Genomic DNA, 23,029 nt, shown 5'->3' with positions numbered 1-23,029 from the left:
AGCCCAGCTCACACCATTCCCTCCTTCGGGCCCGATCACTGCTGACGGGCAGCCCCCACTTCCAAAAGCCCATGGTCTCGGGAGCGTGCACAGGGCCAGCCCTTGGGAGATCTGGGTCTAACTGACGGCGTGCCACCTACCGGGGCTGTGTGACGTGGGACAACCTGCTTCCCCTCTCTGGGCCTGTCTCCTCCTCCCGTAGACACCTATAGCACCCTGCTCCTTCCTTCCTCACAGAGCAGGGGTGGGAGGTGAGAGCCAGGCCCCAACGGAGCCTTTCTATCCAAATCCCACCTTGGCCTGGGTCCTGGCTGAACCCCACTTTCCCACGAAGCCTCAGTCGCAGTACGGCCATCCTCATCAGCAGCCACGTGTGACCACCCAGTGCTGTGCCGTCAGCATCCTTCTTTCACCCCCTGCAGCAACCCTCCAAGCACAACTCTACCCATCTGACAGATGAGGACACGGACGCTCAGCAAGGCTGAGTAGCTTGCCCGAGGTCACACAGCAGGAAGACTTCGGGGCCAGCTGCAAAGCAAAGTCTGCCAGAAGCAAACATGTGCCCGACACCCACACACCTCCCCTGAGCAGCCCCCCAGGCACGGCTCACTGCCCCGTGGCTCGCGTGCGGGTATCTGCAGAAAGGCTGAGGGGTCCTCCCCTGGTTCATTATTCCAAACTGTCTTTTTTGCCTCCCTCCAGAGAGTGAGGGGCTTCAGGACAGGGGCCGGGCCTCCTTTCTGGGGTCGCAGTGAGGCCCAAGGTGGGCTTCCCGGAGTCATCATGGGTCCTGACAAGCAGAAGGGACCCTACAGAAACGGAGATGTAACTTTCTGAGTCAAAACCAGGGCGGAAGGCGGTGCCAAGATCGTGGGCCTTCCGGGATGTTGGGGTGAGTTGTGGAGATGGTGGAGGAGAATTCTGGCAGCTGCCAGCCCTCCATGACATGGGGTCACCCAGTCTGCCCTCATGTCTGCAGCAGCAGACGCCAAGCCGAGAAAATGGGAGCAAGGAGGCACTGGTTTCATTTCCAGAAAAGAAACCCTGTCTGAAGCCTGGGATGAGAAAATCACTCCTCTTCCAAAGTTCTGTCCCTGCAGAGGGGCAGGCCGGCAGGGAGGGGTCCCAGGCACTGCCCCTGGCATCCCTATGTCCCCTCCCATTGGGCTCCAGGGTCCTGGCCCTCCAAGGCCTGCAGAGTGAGAACCCTCCTGGTGGGACTGACATAGCTCTCAACTGGCTCCCCAAGGTTGGTGGTGGGCACCTGGACCTTAGCCAGCGCCAGCTCTGTGCCACGCCCACCTGCCCACCACCCCACGTGCTCGTGAGAAGTCTCGAGAGCGCTCCGCAGCGCCATGAGGACGGACGCGGCCCACACAGGCAGTGACTCAACGTTACACCAGATAAACGTAGCACCTGCATCACCAAGACTGGGTCCACCCGTACCAGGAGTGTCACTACCCACGATACTCCACCTGCCCACCCCTGCCCGCGGGCTCCAGGGGTCTCTTTTTTAGGCAGTCCTTCCAGTTCGTCATCCCCATTCGACAGACCCCAAGGATGGTGTCCGCTGGGATTTACCTGGACACATCATGAGGCTTGAGGTTTCCCCGAGGTGACACCATGAGCTCCCGGGGTCAGAAATCGGTGCCCCGCTCTCCTGCTCGGTCCCAGGGGCCATCAGCCTACACTCCATCGCATCATCTGCTCACCGACCTCCTGCCTCCCGCCTCCGAGCAGAATCTACAGCCACCAGGTCCCGCTGCAGGCTCTCCTCTCTCCTCATCTGGGGTGTTTCCCATACCCTGATCACTCACTCCCCTACCACCACCCCCCTCACCACGGTCTGCCCCCAGACCTCCCACCAGCTGTTCTGCCTCAATGCGCCCACCCAGCCTCCTGAAGAGGAAGCCCGGGGAGGCTCCGGGGCACCTGCAGGAGGACGGGAAGCCCTGGACCAAGAGTCACGAGATGTGGTTTTGGATCCTGATTCTTGTAACTCTGGGACCTTAGCCACGTGTCTTCCCAGCCCTGGGCCTCGGTTTCCCCATCTGGAAAGGAAAAGAGGTCAACGTATCCCGAGGTCCCCTCCAGCTCTAAGGATTGTGGCACACGCCATCCAGGAGGCTCAGGAGTAGGGGAGGGAGAAGGGTGCCTGAGGAAGGTGGCAGGGGGGCTCCCACAGAGGCTCTGGGCCCCAGCCCTGGGCAGAAGTCACATCCTGAAAGACAAACCCCGACTGGTTGCCAGGGGATGGGTGTGTGTGGATCTACTTAATGGGTCAGGACTTCTTTTTGGAGTGATGAAATGCTCTGAAATTAGACCATGGTGAACACTGCACAACTTTATGAATATATGAAAACACACTGCAGTGTACATTTTACTTTTTTTTTTTTTTTTTGGCCGCACATGGGATCTTAGTTCCCCGACCACGGATCGAACTCAGGCCCCCTGTAGTGGAAGCACGGAGTCTTAACCACTGGACCGCCAGGGAAGTCCTGAAGTATACCTTTTAAAGGAAATAATTTTCAAAAAAAAAAAAAATCCAACATGCTAGAGAGGAAGAGAACAAAGTCCCTAAAGGCACCACCGAGCCCCAACCCGAGGCTCTGAGGACCCACCCACAGGCTTCTTCTTGGGGGGAATACATAAACCCCTCTTTGTTTATGCCTCTGCACTTGGGTTTTCTATTGCCTGTAGCCAAACACGCTCCTAACTGATGGTCTCGTCCCTGTGCCACCCGCCGGGACTAGAGGGGCTCCGCACGCTGGGCGGCACGTGTCTGAGGCTGGTGGTCAGGACTCAGCTAAACGTCAAGTTACTGGGTACGGTCGCTGCCAGCGGCCTCTGGACCACCGCACAGATGTGTGCACACGCACGTGCACGCACAAAAAGCGTGTGTCTAAATAGTCCAGGGGATTAACTGTTCTGAGGCTTCACACTTGTGCTCTCTCCACACGCCCCAGCTGCCCTTCATGGAGGGGGAACCCCCCAAACTGGTGTGCACACAGCGCCCCCCCACCACCATTGCCATTACCCTCTGGATGCCTCTGAGAGGCACAGCCAGGCCAGCAGACTGGCCAGCAACTGGGGACGATGGGGTGAGCCTGTGAGAGCTGGGATGGAAGGGTGGAAAAGCCCCTTGACCTTCCAAGGCCCCGCCCCAAACGTCCCGGCACCCAGCTTGCTTCTAATTCACTTAACAAGTTGGTACAGGACACTCACTGTGTCAGGCAGCGAGCTGGGGGCAGGGATGCGGAGGGACAGGGCAGCACGGCCCCGACCCACTGGAGGGAGACAGACAAGTACAAGGCCAGTTGGAACACAGCAGGTGAGGAGCGCTGAGCTGTAGGAACACAGAGGAGGGGCACTTAACACAGACCCGGGAGGGGACATCAGAGAAGGCTTCCGGAGGAAAGTGACATCCAAGCTGGGACCGGCAAGAATTAGCCCAGTGAAATGGATGGAGAGCAGTAAAACGTGTTTAAAGGAGAAGCAATAATAGCACATTGTGAAGCAAGACGGGAACGCAGTATGTTCTGAAAACTGATGAAGCTCATCGTGGCTATCATAGAAACAGGCAGGGCCTGGCTGGGAGTGAGGCAATCAGATGAAGGTCTTCACCTGGACCCAACACAAGGCCCCCAAGTTGGTCCCCGCGGAAGGCCTTCTGGAGTGTCATTTCCCATCTCTGGACCCTTTCCTACATTGCTGCCCCCACCTCGCCCCACCCCAGACTACTCCTGAATCCCACCCGTCCTCCAGTCACCTCCTGCAGGCTGCCCTCAGGCCCACTGGGGAGAACGGTGGGGCCCATACCCCTGGGTAGCCCAGCACCAAGGTAGGGCTTGGCATCGGGATGCCTCATCACCCACCCCAAGGGTCTGAGAGGTGGACAGGCCAAGGGGACTAAGCACTTCTACCCCTGGGGTTTTCCCAGCTTACAGAAACAGACACTCAGGCACGGCACAGCCCACGCTCCGTGGGCAGAGTAGGCAAGAGCAGAAAAGGGAATGATGGCATCCAGTTCCTCTCTGGGCAGGCCTGGGACTCTCCAAGGCCCAGCCTCTGGGATCACCGTGTGACAAGTTGAGAAAACACTCTTCACTGGGATGGGAACCAGCTTCTCCCAACTGAACAAGCGGATCCTCCCAAGAACCCTGTCATGCAGGGATAACCACACTCATTTGTTCAGATGAGGCTCAGAGAGGTAAAGTCACTCGCCTGAAGTCACACAGCAGGTGAGGGGTAGAAGTGGGACTCAAACCCTTGCCTGTCTGGTTTCAAAGGCTCTGATGGTTAAATGGCACCCTGCCGGGAAGTGGGGAGGCTCTAAGGCAGCCAAAGGAGCCGCCCCCAAGGAGGGGCACTGGCCTCCCACCCAGGGCATCCAGGAGCATCTCCCCGCCCTGGATGTGCAGAGAACAGAGCATCTGAGGCAGTGGCTGGCTCCGGGCGGGCGGGTGGGCAATGGTCCAGGATCAGAGGGAGGCTGTGGTTAGCCTATCCACCCAGAGGGCTGCACCCCCAGCCAGGGCACACATGGAGAACAGGGGCACCCAGCTCCTTCCCAGAGGCCCTACCTTTCCCAAGCTGGGCCTCTCTGCTGAAAGCCACCACACCTGAAAAACCAGCTCCTGGATAAACATGAGACACCAGATGGGCCCAGTCACAAGACCCCCTTGGAGCCCGCCAGGACCACCTTGGAGCTGGCTGGGTGGGCGGGCAGGCAGGAGTCCTGCGTGCTCCAGGGAGCCACCCAGGGGCACCCGAGGGCCCTTCTGCACAGGGCTAGCCTGCCATGGTCCCTCCACCGAGTACAGCCCAAGGGTGGGACTCAGGGGTCCAGCTTTTGAGGACATGGGGGAGGGGACAATGGTGGGGTGGGGGGGGCAGCTGGCTCATCAGGAAGTCAATGACTTCCTCACAAGAAACAGTTAAGGGCTTCCCTGGTGGCGCAGTGGTTGAGAATCTGCCTGCTAATGCAGGGGACACGGGTTCGAGCCCTGGTCTGGGAAGATCCCACATGCCGCGGAGCAACTAAGCCCATGAGCCACAACTACTGAGCCTGTGCGTCTGGAGCCTGTGCTCCGCAACAAGAGAGGCCGCGATAGTGAGAGGCCCGCGCACCGCGATGAAGAGTGGACCCCGCTTGCCGCAACTAGAGAAAGCCCTCACAGAAATGAAGACCCAACACAGCCATAAATAAATAAATAAATAAATAAAAAATAAATAAATATAAAGGAATTCCTTTAAAAAAAAAAAGAAACAGTTAAACCCCCCCCAAATCTCTCAAGACACCCATGCAAGCCATGCTGTTGTCACCCACGGTGTTCCCTTTCCTTAGGAAGCCACAACCCCTGGGGGGGCCCCCCTTCACTCAGGGACCGCCATTCATGAGCCCACAGGCAGTGCTGCCTCCGTTTTCTAGACGGTCAAACTGAGGCTCAGCTGACTGGCAGCCATCCAAGCCACGCACAGCAGGCAGACGGCAGAGCTGGAATCGGCCTGACCAGAAGGTTCTGTGACCAACCGAAATCTCAGTGCTGCCACCCACGCGAACATTCAGGAGAACAGCCGCAGCCAACTGTGGATCTCCGATGTTTGTCAACCAACGTTTTATTTAGAGCCCTAAAAGGTAACTTGGATAGAAGTGGCCCTACTCCAACTCAGAGGGGGACAAAGGGTGCTGGAAGCCCGCATGTCCCCACCTCCTTCCCCCGCGGGGTCCCGTGCCCTCCAGGGCTCTGTGGAAGCCCAGCAGCTTGTGTGACCCCTGCTGAGTCTCACGCAGGCCCTGGAAACCAGACGCTCTGTTCTCCTGTTCACAGATGACCACGGCGAAGCACAGAGAAGCACAGAGATGTGGTGTCACTCACCCGAGGTCACACAGTCCCATTCTGTTTGACCCTACATCATGCTCCTGCCTGCCCTCCTTCCATATCCGCTTGTTTCAGGAAAACACAGAATTTGTATCCCAAACTCTAGAGCAGGAGAAGTGGAGACCAGGGACTCACTGCCAGAGACCCCCAGACTCCTTGGGGAGTGGGGCACACAGAGACGGGCAAGACACCACTGGGCACCGACAGCTTCCCTCCCTTCAGGTTCACACTCTGCCCCCAGAGCATCAATTGTCCAGGGAGCCACCTGGTCGATGGGCGGGTGGAAGACTGCGGCCCTGAGGGCGGCTGCAGGCAGGTGTAATTTCATCAGGAGCTCCCCGTCTGTGCAAGTCACCAGAAACGGAGGATGAAATTCCAGCTGTGCGGACAGAAGTATGCAGCGATCCTGGCTCAGGGTCGGCTCTCAAAGCGGGTGGGGAGGGGGTGTCTTTGTGAACATGAGGAAAAGATGCCCCGCCCTCTGGGCGGCCCCGAGCCAGAGCTCAGCTCTCCTCCACGAGAAGAGTGGCGGAGCTCTGTGGTATAGCCGTGCCGTGGAGTACTACTCAGCCCCCAAAAGGACCAGCTCCCGATGCCCCGACAACGCACTAGGCGGAATGGAAGAAGCTAGACGCAGGCTGCATACCGCGTGATTGCATTTATGTGGCGCTCTGGAGGATGCGAAGCCACAGAGACAGAAACCCGATCAGTGGCTGCCAGGGGCTGGGGGAAGGGAGGGGGCTGGCTGCACACGGGCTTGAGAGAACCTTTGGGGGGGATGGAACGTTCTATGTCTTGACAGGGGCTGGTCTATGTGAATGCATGCATTGGTCGAGTTCCTTGGACGGCACACTTAAGCCCTGGGCATTTCATCAGATATTCCTCATCCCTCGACAATATATATGATAACACGTGGGGTGAGCCCTTCCTACGTGCCGGCCTGGGGCTGGATGCCAGGACCTGAGACCCTGCAGACCTGGAGCCTCTGCAAGTTTCTCACTAGCTTGTGGAGTGACCGATGGATGGATGGACAGATACAGACCCCCCCCCCATAGGGCAATTCTGCCAGGAGCCAGAAAACGTACCTTGAGACCCCACTAGACCCCACCAGCAAACAGGCCTGGCCCTGCCCAAGCCTCCAGGAGAGAAGCAGCCTGAAGGGTCTCCTCCAGCTACAGGCCAGGAAGGGACATGGCCTCAGCTGTCCCTCCTTCCCCAACCACACAGCCAGGCCGGGCACCTATGAGCTGCCCAGGACCCCAAGCCCTCAAGCTGGGACCTCTCGCCTCTGGTTCCCACCCCATCTCCACTCCAGACCCGCAGCAGTGTGACCCACCTACCCCTCTGTGGGGCCTCCACCATGCAACACTGAACCCCCAAAACCACAGCACCGCCACTGGGCTCGGGCAGAGCGGGGGGATCATCGCCACTTTACACACAAGCACACAGCCAGCTGGGGGGAGGGGACATGGGTCACTCCCTGGCCTTGGGCCCTCCTGCGACATTCCAGGGGCCTCAGTGCAACACAGGGGCTGGGGCTTCTGCCTCGGATGGCGATGGCGGCGTGGCAGCGGGGAGGTAATTCCCAGCAACCGGCATGCTGTACTCACCCGGCATCCCTTTAAAGGGACAACCCCTCAAACCTGTGACCAGCCCAACAAGGACCCTCCCCTACCAGGGGCCCCGGGGGGCGCAATCTCCAGCCTTGGCGGGGGGCGGGGGGTGGGGAGCACCAGAGAAACAGCCTCCCAGGGCTCAGGCCTGGCCCTGCAAATCCTAATTCAGTGTCAGATAGGGCGACCCCGGCAACTTCCCTGCTCCTCCCAACACTTCTTAATACACCGTATGGACCGCAGTGGCACAGAAGACTCTGAACGCCAGGGCCTCCAAGACTGGGGATCCCTGAGGCCCCACGCTACCCAGGCCTAACAGGAGATCTGGACGCTTGGACCCCAGACAGGAGAAAGCCCAACCGAGGAAATCAGAATCGCCGCTGCCTGATTCAGACTCGCTCTAGACCATCCCCCCGAGCCTCAGGTTGAGTCCTGACCCCAACTCCAGGCCCCAGCCACACCCTGAGTCCCTCCCTAACCCCCAACAGTCTCACGGCCCAGAGGCCTCAGCTGAAAGGTTGCCAGAAAAAACACAAGACCCCCAGTTCAGTCTGAACTTCAGGTAAACAGGAAGTAAATTTTTAGTGTCATTTAGAGCCCCAATACTGCATTATCTGTCGCTTATCCGAAATCCAAATGTAACTGGGTGTCCCTCTTTTAACTGGCTAAATCTGGCAGCCCGGAGCAGGTGGTCCTGAAGCAGGGAGACAGGTGGGCACACAAATAGCTGTGGGTCAGCCAGGCCCAGCTCGGGACCAGGAGGAAGGGAGTTCGGAGCGAGAGTTCTGCTCCCCGCCTGGCACACCCCCGCCAGTCACCCCAAGCCCGCGCCTGGACAGAGCACAGCCTCACCCAGCTCACTCAGGAAACCTAACTCACCCCGAAGTGAACAAGGGCTGTGCCCCATGCGCCACCCTCCCCCAGGGCTCTGAGCCTCTCTGTGTCATCAGACATAACCCACAGCACTAAGTCTGAAGTGACGAAATATCGACCCCAGTGAGACAGTCCCTGCCAGACATCCTGCAAATGAGGAACCTGGGCGCCCAGCGAGGCTGGCTCCCCTTGGGACTCACCTGGACACCCCAACATTTACACCCAGAAGTCCCCACTGTCACTCTGTCACCAAAGGGGTGACGTTCCACTGTCTTCGGACCAGGTTCGTCTCCTTCACTCCTCCCATATAAAACAATCCTCCCCACAGTCTGCCCCTGCTTGTGAATTCCTGCCGGGAATTCCCTTCCAGTCACCACAAGGGGTCACATCTCATAGGCCCCACATCCTCCCGGGGGATCCCGAGCCCTCCCGAGCCCTCGGTCCTGGGGCTCGCTCTGCTCTCTGGGACTTGTGAATTAACCCTGCAGTTCTTGCTCCCAGTGCCCCCTGAGGCCTCCACAGACCCCCTGGAGCTGGCACACCCTCCTGGTCTGTCCCAAGGAACCTGGCTGTGTCTTGGCTGCAGAGCGTCAGAGAGAGAGATGTCCGCAAATGGCTGAGAGTCGGAGGATCAAGAGACGCTGGATGGGGCTTCCCTGGTGGCGCAGTGGTTAAGAATCTGCCTGCCAATGCAGGGGACACGGGTTCGAGCCCTGGTCTGGGAAGATCCCACATGCCGCGGAGCAACTAGGCCCGTGAGCCACAACTACTGAGCCTGAGTGTCTGGAGCCTGTGCTCCGCAACGGGAGAGGCCGCGACAGTGAGAGGCCCGCGCACTGCGATGAAGAGTGGCCCCCGCTCACCACAGCTGGAGAAAGCCCTTGCACAGAAACGAAGACCCAACACAGCCAAAAATAAATAAATAAATAATAAATAAATAAATTTATTAAAAAAAAAAAAAAGAGACACTGGATGGATGACACTCAGGGAGCAAAGCCCCAGGCTCAGGCTTGGGGGAGACACAGGCTGGGGTGATGGGGTGAGGAGCCTCCCAGAGGATGCGGGGCAGGAAGCTCAGGGAAAGACCCTGGGATTCCAACCATTGTGGGAACCTGCCCCAGAGATGGGAATTCAGGAACAACACGAGAAACTGTGCTTAGCAATGCGGACCCTGGGGCAGGACTTCATTCATTCATTCACTCAATTAAGTATTTGGGGACCAGCCCTGGGGCACCACGGAACCGAAAGCAAGCCTCAGTCCCCGCCCTGTCCCTAGTACAATCGGGACGTGTAACTCTTGATTAAGATCAATGTTGGGACAGGGGAAGGACAGAATGTCACGGGGACACAGAGGTAGCACTTCGGCCAGTCCTGGGAAGGCTTGGGAAGGCTTCCGGCTGGAGGACATGACAGCCAGCTGAGTCCGGACAGAGGAGAGGAAAAAGGCAAATTCTACAGCTCTTATCCCCAGTCCTCACCAAGTGGGGCCATTTAAGGAAGTCCTGCCCCCGCAGGTGGGAAGAACCTCTGAGGTGAGAGGAACAGCACGTGCAAAGGCCATTCAGGAAAACTGCAAGCTTGCAGGTTTCAAAGAATGGGCCCAGGAGGCAGCGGGTGGGCAGACGAGAGCCAGAGGACACGAAGCAGAACCTGGAATGAGGATGGACCAGCAGATGTGGTCTGTGGTTCCAAGGTCACGCTTAGGACACGAGAGCCCCAAGCTGTCACCCACCACATCACCCTCAGATCCTCACCCGGGGTCTCCAACAACTGGGCCATTGCCAAACTGGGGACGCCCTGGCTGCTGGAGACAGGGAGGCTGCAAGAACAGCTGTCTCCGAGACCCCTATCATTACGTCTGCCTTTCCGACTATTTCCAAGCATCAAACAACTGGAACCACGTCAGAAGGCTAGCCAGCTCGGGGAGACTGCCTTAAATGAACAGATGAAGCACGTTGCAAATAAATGACCCTTCCTCCAGCATCTAGAGAACGGTCCTCTTAAGTAGGTTAAGCCTGCCCCTACAATGCTATCTTCCCAGACCCAGTTTTGCAACCTTTTCCCCCCAAGTCCACCCACATTTTGAACGAGTGGTCAGTGAGTGGCGGCCGAGTCCCAACCCTGCCTCGCTTCCTCCGCTGGGGTCCTCTGGGACCCTTTGAGTCAGAGCCACAACTTTCTAGGTCACCCTCGGAGCAGGGTACAGAATGGGGTGTGGTCTTCAGCTCCCCAACTCCCAAAAGCAGACTGGGGGCTCCGACATCCTGTCCCCTTGGGGCCAGGCCTGTCCCTTGGTCCACTGGTCCCTGTTCAGAAGAAGGCAGAGTGTAGCTCCCACCCTCCTGGGCCCCTGCTCCTGATGGCCACGTGACCGCCCCCATCCTTTTTGCCCTTGTGCCCGGCCCCTCCCTGCCAGCAGTCACCAACCTCGCCACCACCACTGCCTCTCACTCTGAATAAATAATCGATGCCGATGCCCTTACCCTTTGGGAATGACGCTGCTGAAATAAATGGGCTGCTCAGAGGCACCTCCCCAGCCCGGAGGCCCCAGGTCAGTACCAGGGAGCAGCAGTCCTAGCCACCGAGCAACCAGACACACGAGGGAGACGATGGCCAGAGGGGTCAGAGCAGCTTCTGGCCACCCCTTCCTTCTGCTGTGGGCAGTAAGAGAAGCCCCCGCAAATGCCCACTCCTCTAGAAGCTGTCCGGACCTGCCCCACGCCCCACATCAACAGCACCATACTCCACCCAAGGCCATCGCTTTCCCCACGTGCCGGGCAAGGAGACCCCTACATGCCGAGCTCCCTCACTTGGGCTGTGATGTGGACATAGGAGCCTCCCACCCCAGGTCCAGTCCCGGGAGCCTGGGTCACAGGGCCAGATGTCCAGGGCTCGAGTCCCCTCCAGCAATGCCAGGAGGGTGGAACTCTCAACTGCACTGTCCCCCTCTGCCCTGGGCCCAGGCCGGGGCATCACCCCTCTCCCTGGCCACAGGCAGGGGCTGGGGGACCCAAGAAAGGCATTAAGCCCATCATACCCAAAGCCCATCCAGCATCCTATGGCTGCTCCAGGGGCCTCCCCACCCATCTGCGGGAACTCAGAGACCACCCACAGACAGGGCATCCCCAACTTGCTCCTCTGAAAGCTTTGCGACCCCCTGCTGCCACCCTCTGAGTCTCCTTCCCCCCACCCCACGAGGAGCTCAGCTGCCACCACTCAGGCCAGCCCCCTCCCCAGGGACCCCAACAGGAACCACTGTGCCGGGGCAGTCCTGCCTGGCTGTCCTGTTCAGTCCTGCCTGAACTCAGCCTATAAGTGGGGGGCACCGGCCAGGAGACCGGCCCAGCCCGAGAAAGGCGGAGGTGGGGGGAACTGGGGGGCGGGGGCCGCGGCCTTCCCAGCCCCCTCCGCTCCCACACTGGCGCCCGCCGCCTGGGCAGCACAACTGACCTCATTCGCCAACTGCAGCAGCCTGCGGGCGCCCGCTGCCCGCCCCAGGAGCCCCTACCTCCGGAAGGGCCGGGGGGTGACAGCTCCCGACTGCCACCCCCTCCCGGCAGGTGGGGGCGGCCGTCCCTCCCCTCCCCCGGCCCGAATTATAATCCCAGTCACGTGCCTCCCAATGCACCCAAAAGCCGGACCCAGATTCTGTAACACCTTGAGGGGGAGGGGCGGGGGCCCCGGGGGGGGTGGGAGGAGAGGGGAGAAGGGCCTCGGCGCCCGCCCCCCGCAAAAGTTTCTCCTACCTTGGAGGATCCCCAAGCGCTCCTGCCAGCGGCGCCCCGGCCCCGGCCCGCGGCCAGGACTCAGCCTCCTGCCGCTGCCTCCTTAATTAATCCAGGAGAATGGGGGAAGGAGAGGCAGAGGGAGGCGCTGAGCGGCGGAGGGGGCGGGCGGGAGGAGAGCGGGGCGCTGGGCGGGGAGGGGGCCCGGCGGGGGCTCTCGGGCCGGCCGGGGGGCTGGCGCACGGCGGCCCCCACCCCCGGCGCGGGCTGCGGCGGAGGGCGGGGCGCGGCGCGGGGAGCGGAGCCGAGAGCGGGAGCGCAGGGAGGCTCTTTGTTCTGTAATCCCAGTAAGATTGCCAGCCATTCGCCCCGGCCCTAATCCCAGCCCCGCGCAACACCACCCTCCATTGGCTGCCATTTACATACGGGATTAGCCCGCCCTGCCCGCCCCGCGCCCCGGCCTGGGCACCGCGGGGGGAGCGTTGTGCCCCCGCCCCGCGCCCGGCGCTCTGAGCGCGCTCCGCCCCAGCGCCCGCCGCCAGGGTGGCCCGCAGGAGGGGCGGCCTCGGCGCCCCCTGGCTGCCCGCGACTCCCCTCTGCCTCCCCAGGTCAGGCCGGGGCGGATTAGAAAGCCGCGGCTCGGCCAGGGAGACCGGGGCGCAGGAGCCGGGCCGGAGGGTCAAGGTCACTCAGCGGGCGCCAGGAGGATCCCCGGGAGACACCAGGGCCCGGAGCGACCGTAGGCCCGGCGCGCCACGCGCTGGGGAAACTGGAAGTGCAGCGGCTGGTCACCCCTGCTGTGCCCAGGTTATTTCCCGGTGGCTTGGCCCGGGTGCCTCTTTCAGCCTTTGTCCCCTGGGATGGAAAGGAAAGCAGTGACATGCCCAAGGTCGCAGCAGATGCAGTTGAACACGTCAGGTCCCATCTTGTCTGGGCAGCCCTCCTGATTCCCCCGACCCAGGCCACCCCCTTCCCCTCCATACCAGCCGTGCTAAGGAGTCAGAAGCACACCTCCGATCCTCTGCAAAGCGTGCATCTTAATTCATCACGAGGAGCACGGTGGTTCATCGCAGTGCCCTGAGCCCTGTGCTAGGCCCTTGCTATGCTGGACACTGTGGGGAGGAAAACAGACCAGGCAGGCCCCAACCCCGGGGAGTGCCTGGCCTAGATGGAGGGAGTCAGATTGAGAATCTACTAGGTCCTAGCAAAGCCCACTGGGGCCTTGCCGGGCACACAACGGGCCCTTGGTAAAGGCTGACCTTGGCTGGCCAGGTGTCCCCCTGGCAGGCTGTGTCCACACTGCCCAGCCCGAGGCCAAGCCCAGAGGGGCCCTTGTGCCCAGTGAATGCCTTGCCCGCAGAGGGTATCAGCCAGAGCAGGGGATTGGGAATGAGGCCACAGTCATGCCCTCCATCCCATGCTGCCCCGGCCTCTTGGGGATACTCTCTCATCTTCCTTGTCTCCGGGAGGCCTGGGGACACCTTGAAGCACCCTGTCTTGTGGTCCCCCTCAGACTCACATCCCCACCTGCCCTGTGCTGGCCCTGGTGTGGCAGAGTGACTAAGGGGAAGGGCCAGGGTCTGGAGCCTGACCCGGTGGCTTCAAATCCTGGCTCTTACCACCGTGTGACCTTGGGCAAGGCAGTTCACCCCTCAGAGCCTCCATCTCCCCCTTCCTGCAGCCTCTCAGTGAACCACGGCGTGGCCTCTGCAGATAACAGTGATGATGGGTGCTGTGTTAAGCATCTACTAGGCACCTATATCTACTAGGCATATTACCTAGGCTATCACCATTCCTTACATGAAGCCTGCAAGGCAGTATTATTGGCCTCGTTTTGTAATGAGATGATGTGACTTGCTTAGGGACATGCAGCATGTGAGTGGCATTGCTGGGACCCTCTCCATAGCCCTCATTCTGCCCACTGGCCTATGGTCCCTCCATTACATCTGCACAGACCCATGAGGTTTTGGGGGTTAGGCATGGCCTCAGTGGGTCCAGCTAGGGGAAGCTGGTCCCAGGAAGGGCTGGCTGGCTGAGCTGTTGGTTTCTGGGCAGAATGCTTCCTGGACCCCAAGTCCAGGGGCAGAGTGCCAGAAACCTCTGGACCCCCGGGCCTAAAGGATCGGAAGCTTGGTGTGTGCTCAGGACTGCCCTCTGCAGGCAGAATCCAGAGCGGCAGACAAACAAGTGGAGTGCTGAGAGGGCAAGGCCTGCCTCTGGGCTGTTCCTCCCAGTGGGAACAGCCAGCCTCACTTCAGCCTCACCCAGGCAGAGACTGGGGGCAGTGTGATACAGCAGAAGGCCCTGTCCTAGCATGTCCAGGCCCCGCTCAGTTGCGTGTGACTGGGGTATGACAGCTGGCTCCACGTTCACTGGCTGTGTCCTAGGCCAAGTTAGTTGCCCTCTCTGGGCCTCAGCTTCCTCATCTGTGAAATGGAGTCAAGATAGTCCTTTCTTAGGAACGAAATTGGGTCATTTGTAGAGAAGTGGATGGACCTAGAGACTGTCATACAGAGTGAAGTAAGTCAGAAAGAGAAAAACAAATATTGTATATTAGTGCATATATGTGGAAACTAGAAAAATGGTACAGATGAACCGGCTTGCAAGGCAGAAATAAAGACACAGATGTAGAGAACAAACGTATGGACACAAGGGGGGAAAGCGGGGGTGGGGGGGATGAATTGGGAGATTGGGATGAACATATATACACTAATATGTATAAAATAGATAACTAATATCTATTAGAACTTGCTGTATAAAAAAATAAATTTTAAAAAAAGGTAGTCCTTCATAAGATTGCTATGAGGATTAAATGGCATGTAATACAGGAAAATGTTTAGCAAAGTGCTTGATGCATAGTAGGTGCTCGACAAAGGGCAATTCTCATTTAAAAAATTTGCTGGTTTCATCTAGGGGCAAAGTCAATCGTGGAGTTTTTGCTTGGACTGCTCTTCATAAGGAGGTGGGGATTCTGAGGACAAGGTCATGGACACTCACATTTCTGTCAAGTTCAATTCCTTCTCCCGAGAAGGGCAGCAACATCTCCTTAAGCAGAGAGGGGAGTTTGGTTGAGAAATCCTTGCCAGTGGCTTCTTTCCACCTACAGGAACTTCTCCTGCCAGCTTTCTGAAGTGCATTTGCACTGGCCCTGCCCCATCCTCGCCCAGGTCTGGCCAGGTCCCCACTATTACACAGATGTGGAAACCAAGGCTCTTCTCTCCACCTTCCTCCTAACTCTCTCAAAGCCACAGGATTGCTCCCATGACAAAGCCCTTTCCACGCCCTCGTTCACTTAACCAGGTGGGCCTGCCAGCCTCCATTTCACAGGTGGGAATGTAGGATGGTTGGTCATTTGTGGAAGTGACGGTGCGTCTGGGCGTCCTGTCTCCCCATCAGCCCAAGAACTCCCAGGCAGGAGCCGGTCTCTTCTTCCTGGCCCAGTGTGTTTGATTCAGGGTCTCTGACCAGCAGACTGGCCACCCGAGAGACTTGCCATATGGACTCTGCCCCCTGCTTCCTGGGGGGTTTGGGCCCAACCTGGATCCCTGACCTCCTTGTGCATTGTTTCCTTTCCCACGATTCTGGGCCACCTCTGGCTCCTTGTTCCTTGGAGGTGAGACTCCACGGGGTGGGGGTGGGAGTGGAGGGTAGAAGGACAGCCTAGCCATCTCCATCAAGGTATCCCTTTTCTGAACACTGGGACAAGCCCAGAGGGAGCCTGGGACTTGGCTGCCCTGGATGTGAACACAAGGACCAAAGGTGAGGACGGTGAGCCCAATGCTCTCATCTTACAGGTAAGCAGCTCGCAGTACCGAGAGGGGAAGGATCAACCCACAGCAGCCCAGCGGCGAGTGGCAGGCGAGGACCTCTGGACTCCCAATCCCCCCAACTGCCGTTCTTTTCTGCCATCTCCGTGGCTTTCCTTGGATTTTCAGGAAGAATGATTTTATCTGATAATAACTATCTAGCCTTTAAAAATGAGACTTGAATGGTTTCTGGATTTAACTACTCCTGTTTCTCTTCAGAGCAACCTATCTCTTATTCCATCATGGAAACCAAAGGGAAAATAGATTCGATGTATGGAAGTGTGCTTTCAAGGCAGCATGTAGGACCCATCAAACAAGGTCAGGCAAGGTGAGCAGAGAATCTGTAAGCCTAGATGTTAAATGTTATCCCTATCAGCCAGGGTGCTCAGATGGTGTGAGGGCTGCGAAGGAGCAAAGGATTGGTGATGGGCTTGCTTGGGGGCCCCAAGTCTGGGACCCAGATTTCCAACCCCCTCCCCCAACAAAGGGCCATCCCTCAGGCCTCCGGGCATCTCCTTTCATCCCCTGCCTGGGCCCTGTCCTCCCAGATTTTTCTTTCCATGGCTCATCCAGAAGGCTAAGGGCAGAAATCATCTCCCTTCTTCCAAGCTTTCCAGACCCCAGAAAGCAAAGCCCTAGTACTGGGATTTCGGGCACCCCGGCAAGCTGGGGCAGACAACTGGGAGGCAGGGAGGTCTTTCTTCCATGACACAGGCAGCTCTGCAGCCCCAGCCTCCCAGGCCCCGGGGTTTGGCCCTGGTAAGTAGTGTACGGCCACGCGGGCCAACAGAAATAGAATATGAGCCACAAATGCATGCCACGGAGGAAATTTTAAATTTCCTAGTAGCCGTGTTGAAAGAGTAAAAGAACTAGGTGAAATTCATTTTAGTCGTATATTTGATTTAACCCAACATACCCAGAGTGTGTTCAACATGTAATATTTTTAAGAATTGAGATATTTTACATTCTTTTCCTTGTACTAAGTCTTTGAAATCAGTGTCTATTTCACACTTAAAACACATCCCAGTTTGGGCCAGACAGACTTTAATATGTAACTAGTGGCCATGTGTTGGACAATGCGGGTCTGTGGGGTAATTTTCCAACCCTTTTTAAGTGGCAAAATCTTTTTTTCCAATAAACTCTTGCAAAGAAGCTCAGTCCATATGCTGCTCTGGATGGGAGCAGAAGTGGAGGTCCTGGAGCTGCCTCGAAATTCCCTTCATCTGCTGATTCCTCTGAGAAGCCCCTGTAGACCCCCTGCCCCCCGCTTTCCATCCCTCCCTTCCCTGCTCCACAGAGCGACCATTGAAAAATACTAATAATAACAATAACGTGGGAGTTGCCTGATGGTCCAGTGGTTAGGTCCAAGACTAGGTGCTTTCACTGCCGTAGGCCTGGGTTCAATCCCTGCAAGCCACGCGGCACAGCCAAAAAAAAAAACCAAAAACCAAAAAAAAACCACAATAACTGACATTTACTGAATGCTTCCTCTAAGCCAGGCATGGTGATCAGCATCTTCCATCAAGCCCATTCTGTGGAAGAAACAGGCTCAGGGAGGTACCTGAGAAACACGGTCAAGGTTACAATTCCATCATCCCACCCAGAAGTTAGGCTGAGGCCGCCGGTGAGTCTTCCGTGGCCCCAACTTGGAGGATGTGGGACAAGGGGGAGCAAAGCCTTTGTCCCTCACATCATCCCCCACGAGGGGCCCCTGCTTCTCAGGTCTTGGCCCTCCAGCCCCCCGCTCCCACCCCCACCCCCAGCGGGAACCAGCAGGCTTGACTTTCCAGCAAGTACCAGGCAGCAGCTCTGCTAAGCAAATTTAGAGTTATAAATTAGTGAAGACTTAGAACAACTTCAGGGCCAGAAAAGGAAAAAACAAGGGGAAAACACTTCAAAGCAACTTCCCCAGAAACTATAGGAAAAGAGCAAAGTCAGTAAAAAAGCTCTGGGGGGACTTCCCGCTCTGAGTGTGTGTCCACGGAGGGTGCGGGGAAGAGAGGAGCAGCCGGGAACCCCCTCCCTGCTGGAAGTCTAGCACAGCAAGAACTGAAGCTCAGCTGCGTTGTTTGGGTACTTTCTCTTCTCCAAGCCTCAGTTTTCTCATCTGCAGAGGAGGTTTCTAACATAGCCCAAGGCCTATAGTGAGTTGAGCCCCAGCCCAGTGCTTGACACAAGGGCAGGGAACCAGGTGAGGCAAGTGGACGAGCTGGAACCGGGGGTCGTGTTGTGGCATCTTCCATCTCAGCTCGGCTACTGATGGGGGGACTTGGGCCCCAGTCTCCTCCCCTGTGCTTGTTAAAAGCGCAGGTCCAGGGACTTCCCTGGTGGTCCAGTGGTTAAGACCCTGTGCTTCCATTGCAGGGGGCAAGGGTTTGATCCCTGGTTGGGGAACTAAGATCCTGCATGCTGCACAGTGGCCAAAAAAGAAAAAGAAAAAAAAAAAAGCACAGGTCCAGACCCTTCCTGGAGATGTGCTGGCTCGGACACCGGAGGGGTTGGGAACTTTGCACTTTAGAATCCAGTCCTCGGGTCTTTCTGACACACATTCAAGTTTGGGGCGCACTAGCCTTCATGTTCTCCAAGGGTCGCTCAGGCGCTGGCATCTGTGGTTTGCCCACACTCAGCCACACAGCTCCAGCCCACGGCCACGTCCCCTGTGCCACACGGCACTCCAGTCTGGCTCCTCCTTCACAGGCTGCCGGTGCCCAGACCAGCAGTCAGGCCAGACATCTGGCCGGGCCAGATCAGCCCTGCGATGGGAGAGCCCTAATTCCACACCAAGGCGCCCTCTCTGTAGCAGGCATCCTTTAGACCCAGTCTCCACCTGCCCCTGGGAGCTCGGAGCCAACAATGAACACACGACGATGTGGGGTGTGCAGCCATGAGGAGCCAGAGGGGGCACCCGACTCGGCCTGAGGAGGGATGGGGGTGGCCGAGGCCACGCTCTCCGGTCCCATGGGAAATAGTAAACCAACAGCCCCGTCTGGCATCCATGCCATGGGCCCGCTGGTCCAGGGCCTCAGCCCATGCTGAAATAGTCCTTTCCACCCCAGGATTTTCTGCTGCACCCCCAGGAGAAGACTTATCACACAGGGTCTCCCTGTCTCCCCCATCAGCCTTCCATACCACCCCATCTCCCAAGGGGAAGTCTGGTCCAGGCCTTGGAACCAAGCCTTTGCTTTTGCATCAGTGCATGCAAGCGGGCCTTTGCATACACAGTCCTTCTAAACCCAATGCCTAACCAAGTCAGCTCTTCATCCTCCAGATCTCAGCCTTCCTGACCGCACTGACCCGGCCACCCATCCCACCAAGGCTCTCAGAGCCCCTTAGGAAAGAGCAGGGGAGAAACTCTGAACACTTGCTCCCATTGGAATTTTACGTTGGGTGAGTGATGATTCAATCCCTGTCTGAGTCACCCATTAAAATCACGTGAGGACAGATATGGGGAGGGGTCCTGGTGTGCCTCGGGGTCCCCAGCACCCAGCCCTCCACAGTAGGGCTCTACAAACATTTGCTGAATGAATGAATGGATGAATGAATGAATGAAAAAGGCCTCATCTGTCTGCTGTCACGTGACTTGCTGGTCTCTGTTTTCTCTCTCTCTCTCTCTCTCTCTCTCTGTTACTCTCCATCTGTTGCTGTCTTTTTATGTAGCTCTCTCCAGCAAAATATGCACCTGGGTCTGTTTCTATGTCCTTGTGTCTGCCCTGGCCTCTGTGTCTCCTTGTCCCGTATTATCTCCGTCTCTCTCTGAATCTGTCTCTGTCTCTCTGTCTACATCTTTCGAGTGATGCTGTTTGTCATCTCTCTCTCCCTGAGCCTTTATCTCTCCCAGCTCTCTCAGGGGCTGCTGTTTCTCTCTGTCTCTGTTTCTGTCTCTCTCTGTCTCTGGGGGTCCTCACTTCTCTTGCTCTCTGCGACTCTCTCTCCTTGCGCCTCTTGTCTCCGCTGTCCCTGCTCTCTGTCTCCTCTGACTCTCCTCTCCTGGAATCTTTCAAGAACGGAGAGAGGCATGTAATTGTGCTGGGGCCGTCTCCATGGTTGCAGCTGTGGCGTAACTGAAAGATCACTTTAGAATGACCGTCTCTGTAATAATTGCACTGCAATAGTTTCTGTGAGGCAGAGTAGGGCTCGGTGTGAGGTGGCCAGGACAGCCAGGGACCCCGGTGGGAAAGGGCCACCTGCAGCTACCAGTATCCCAGGGCCAGGCTCCAGAGGGGACACTTGGCCTTGGCCAGAAAACAGGAGGGGGGCGGGAGTGGGTGAATGGGGAGGGAGGCCAGCCTCCCTGCCCCTACATGCCCTCCCTGCGCCTACCCGCTGGGCCCTGCTCCTGTTTATAATTTATGCTTATGATCAGAATTATCAGCAATAATGATAACATGATTATAATTGCTGAGCTGCCTGGCTCAATTGCAGCACTGTTGGTAAATATTATGATAGGGAATAGCATGAGGTCAGTACCTCCCAGACCTTGAGGATGGGGTGAGGGATAGGAGGGGCACAGCGGGTATGTGGTCCCCCACCCCATCCTCTCCAGAAGAACTTCTGCTTGGCCATTTGCTGATCCATTTTAACCCCCAACGATCCTCCCCGTGTCTGCCTTAAATCATTCCTGCTTTCGGCTCAGCAGGAAGCATTTAGAAGCCTGCAGGGTGTCACCCCACCAACAGAGGGCTCTCCAGAGCTGTGGTGTGACTGCCACCTGGGAGGTGAGGGGGCACAGAAGGGATGATCCTTCCACACCCAAGTTGGGTTTGACTGGCGATTCAGTCCCACAGGAGCTCGGGGGTGGTCTGAGGGGTCTTGGCAGAGGGCTAAGGGGCAGGACAGGGCCACTGCCCTGAGCACAGTCCCTGGGGGATGGGGGACATTTCTGACATCCAGAGGCCCCGCTTCCTGCCCAGGAGAAGTGAGGCTGGAGGCCCAGGGTGTGAACAAGAACAAGAACTGCATCCTGCATCAGATGTAAAAACAGCCCCTTTAAGGGAGGTCACCCAGATCAACCGAGGACAGGGACGAGATGTGCCCACTGCCACCACCCAACAGCCCACTCGGCCGAGCTGAGCCCCCTGGATCTCGGTGGGACCGGGCGCCCCCTCAGCCTGCGTCCTCCAGCAGCCTGGAATAACCGTCTGGCTCTGATGCTATTAAGTGCGTGGTTAGAAAAGATGGGTGCGGGCTTCCCTGGTGGTGCAGTGGTTGAGAATCTGCTTGCCAATGCAGGGGACACGGGTTCGAGCCCTGGTCTGGGAAGATCCCACATGCCGTGGAGCAACTAAGCCCGCGAGCCACAACTACTGAGCCTGCGCGTCTGGAGCCTGTGCTCCGCAACAAGAGAGGCCGCGATAGTGAGAGGCCCGTGCTCCGCGATGAAGAGTGGCCCCCGCTCGCCGCAACTAGAGAAAGCCCTCGCACAGAAATGAAGACCCAACACAGCCATAAATAAATAAATAAATAAATAAATAAATAAAAGATGGGTGGGCTCTGAGAATCAGAGAGTGAGGCTGTAGGCAAGTGCACCGGTGCCCCAGGAGAGGGCCGAGGTGGCAGTGAGGACGGACTGGCCCTCCTTGGGCTGCCTTGTGGGTGGCAGGGCGAAGCTCCACACTCCTGTTTTATATCCGGAGGCTCAGAGGCTCAGAGACACTTCCCAAACTCCGTGGAGCAAGGGGCACAGCCGGCATGTGCCCTGGGCCCATCTCTGGAGACTTGGAGCCTTTCCGGACAGGACAGAGCCCAGCCGGCCCCCAGTCCTCCATGGGCTGCATTATTCATGAGCCCCACAATCCCCCCCCGGGGATAAACATTCAGAAGGAGCGTTTCAAATCCACTTTCCTGCTCTGAAAATAAATGAATGAGCAGAGAATGCCAGCGCACACGGAGGCCATGGGCCCAGACTCCTCAGAGTCCTGGGAAACCTCACAGATGGCCTATTTCTGTCCCCTCACCCCGGGCCCCTGACCAACAGGGCCTGAGACCAACACAATTGGCAAGCTGGGCCGAACCCAGAGCGGGGGTCTGAGGCCAGATGCCCCTCTCTGTCCACTTTTCCTGCCCCGGCCCAGGGCCAGCCCACCCCCAAATCCAGGTGACCCAGGTGCCTCTGGTCCCTGGCACTTGTTGGGTCCCAGGCAACTGGCACAGTCTCGGGATCCTCCGGGGACTGGGAGCTGGTCAGACCCAGAGGAACTGCCTGGGCTCCTCGCCAGGGTCAGGCTGGACACACACTTAACTGGTGCTTTTGTGGCCTGAAAAATAAATAAAAGAGGCAGTGTGCTCCTGTCTCCATTGCCTGGAAGATGCCCCCGCAGCCTCCCCTCCCCCCGAGCTGCCTCTGCCCTTCTCCACCAGCCCCTCGGGAGGAGCATCTCACACAGGAGGTCCTTGGCCCAGAACTCCGGGGTGGACCCTCGCCAGAGAGTGCCTCGAAGGTGGGAATGTTAATTCGGTTGAACCCATGTCAATGTGAATTAAAAAAAGGAGGTCAGTGCTCGGGGCCAAGGTCACAGAAAATGGACTTGGTTTCAACAGCAAGGGGGAAAACTGAGAATTGTCCATTTGAAGTTCAAGTGGAGACGTCACATGGTACAGGAGCTGTACCTTCAGGGCTGGGCTGCTGAGATTAGGGAGGACAGGGGAAAGCCATCCAGGTAGCAAATTCCGAAGAATACATTCAAAGAACTCGTCAGCTCTCGTCCCCGAGGAAGGCAGAGCTGTGGGCAAATGTGTGTTCTTGTTGTACAGGAGACAAGGGGGAGTACCTGGACCCAGGGAACCAGGGTCTCAGCCTTGGAATTTCCTTCTCTGCATCCCCAGCCCCAGCCCAGGGCCCCATCTCGCACCAGCAAGCTGGTGTGGATAGGATTTCAGCCCCCACCTGCCCCCTCAGCACAAACTGTCCAATCCCCGAGGTCTCACCTCCCAGGTTCCCGGAGGCTGAGGGACATTTTGAGATCTCATAAAGGAAGTATCCTTTGGGTGACAGAATGGAACTGTTTGCTTTACTCTGGAGCAAGGAGTCAGGAGTTGCTGTGCTACTGCAGGCAAGTCCCTTTCCCTCTCTGAGCCTCCGTTTTTTTCAAAATGGGAGGAGTTATCCAACATTCTAATGAATTTCCCTGGGC

The 23,029-nt window shown here is 57.7% G+C and overlaps 1 protein-coding gene across 4 annotated transcripts in view; it reads right to left on the bottom strand.

Moving 5' to 3' along the window:
• Positions 1-12,468, bottom strand: part of GTF2IRD1 (GTF2I repeat domain containing 1) — a 113,763-nt gene extending 101,295 nt beyond the window's left edge. For 2 of the 4 annotated variants that reach the window (XM_057529778.1, XM_057529780.1), the window contains exon 1: positions 12,115-12,468. The gene's annotated coding sequence lies outside the window, so the exon portion shown is untranslated. The remainder of the gene's footprint in view (positions 1-12,114) is intronic. The other 2 variants (XM_057529779.1, XM_057529781.1) reach the window with 2 other exon arrangements.
• Between the last annotated feature and the right edge of the window lie 10,561 nt (positions 12,469-23,029).

This window comes from Balaenoptera acutorostrata, chromosome 15 (genome assembly GCF_949987535.1).
Source record: "Balaenoptera acutorostrata chromosome 15, mBalAcu1.1, whole genome shotgun sequence".
Classification (NCBI taxonomy): Eukaryota; Metazoa; Chordata; class Mammalia; order Artiodactyla; family Balaenopteridae; genus Balaenoptera; species Balaenoptera acutorostrata.
Note: the sequence above shows the minus strand (reverse complement) of the source record. Positions and strands in the feature narration are given on the sequence as shown.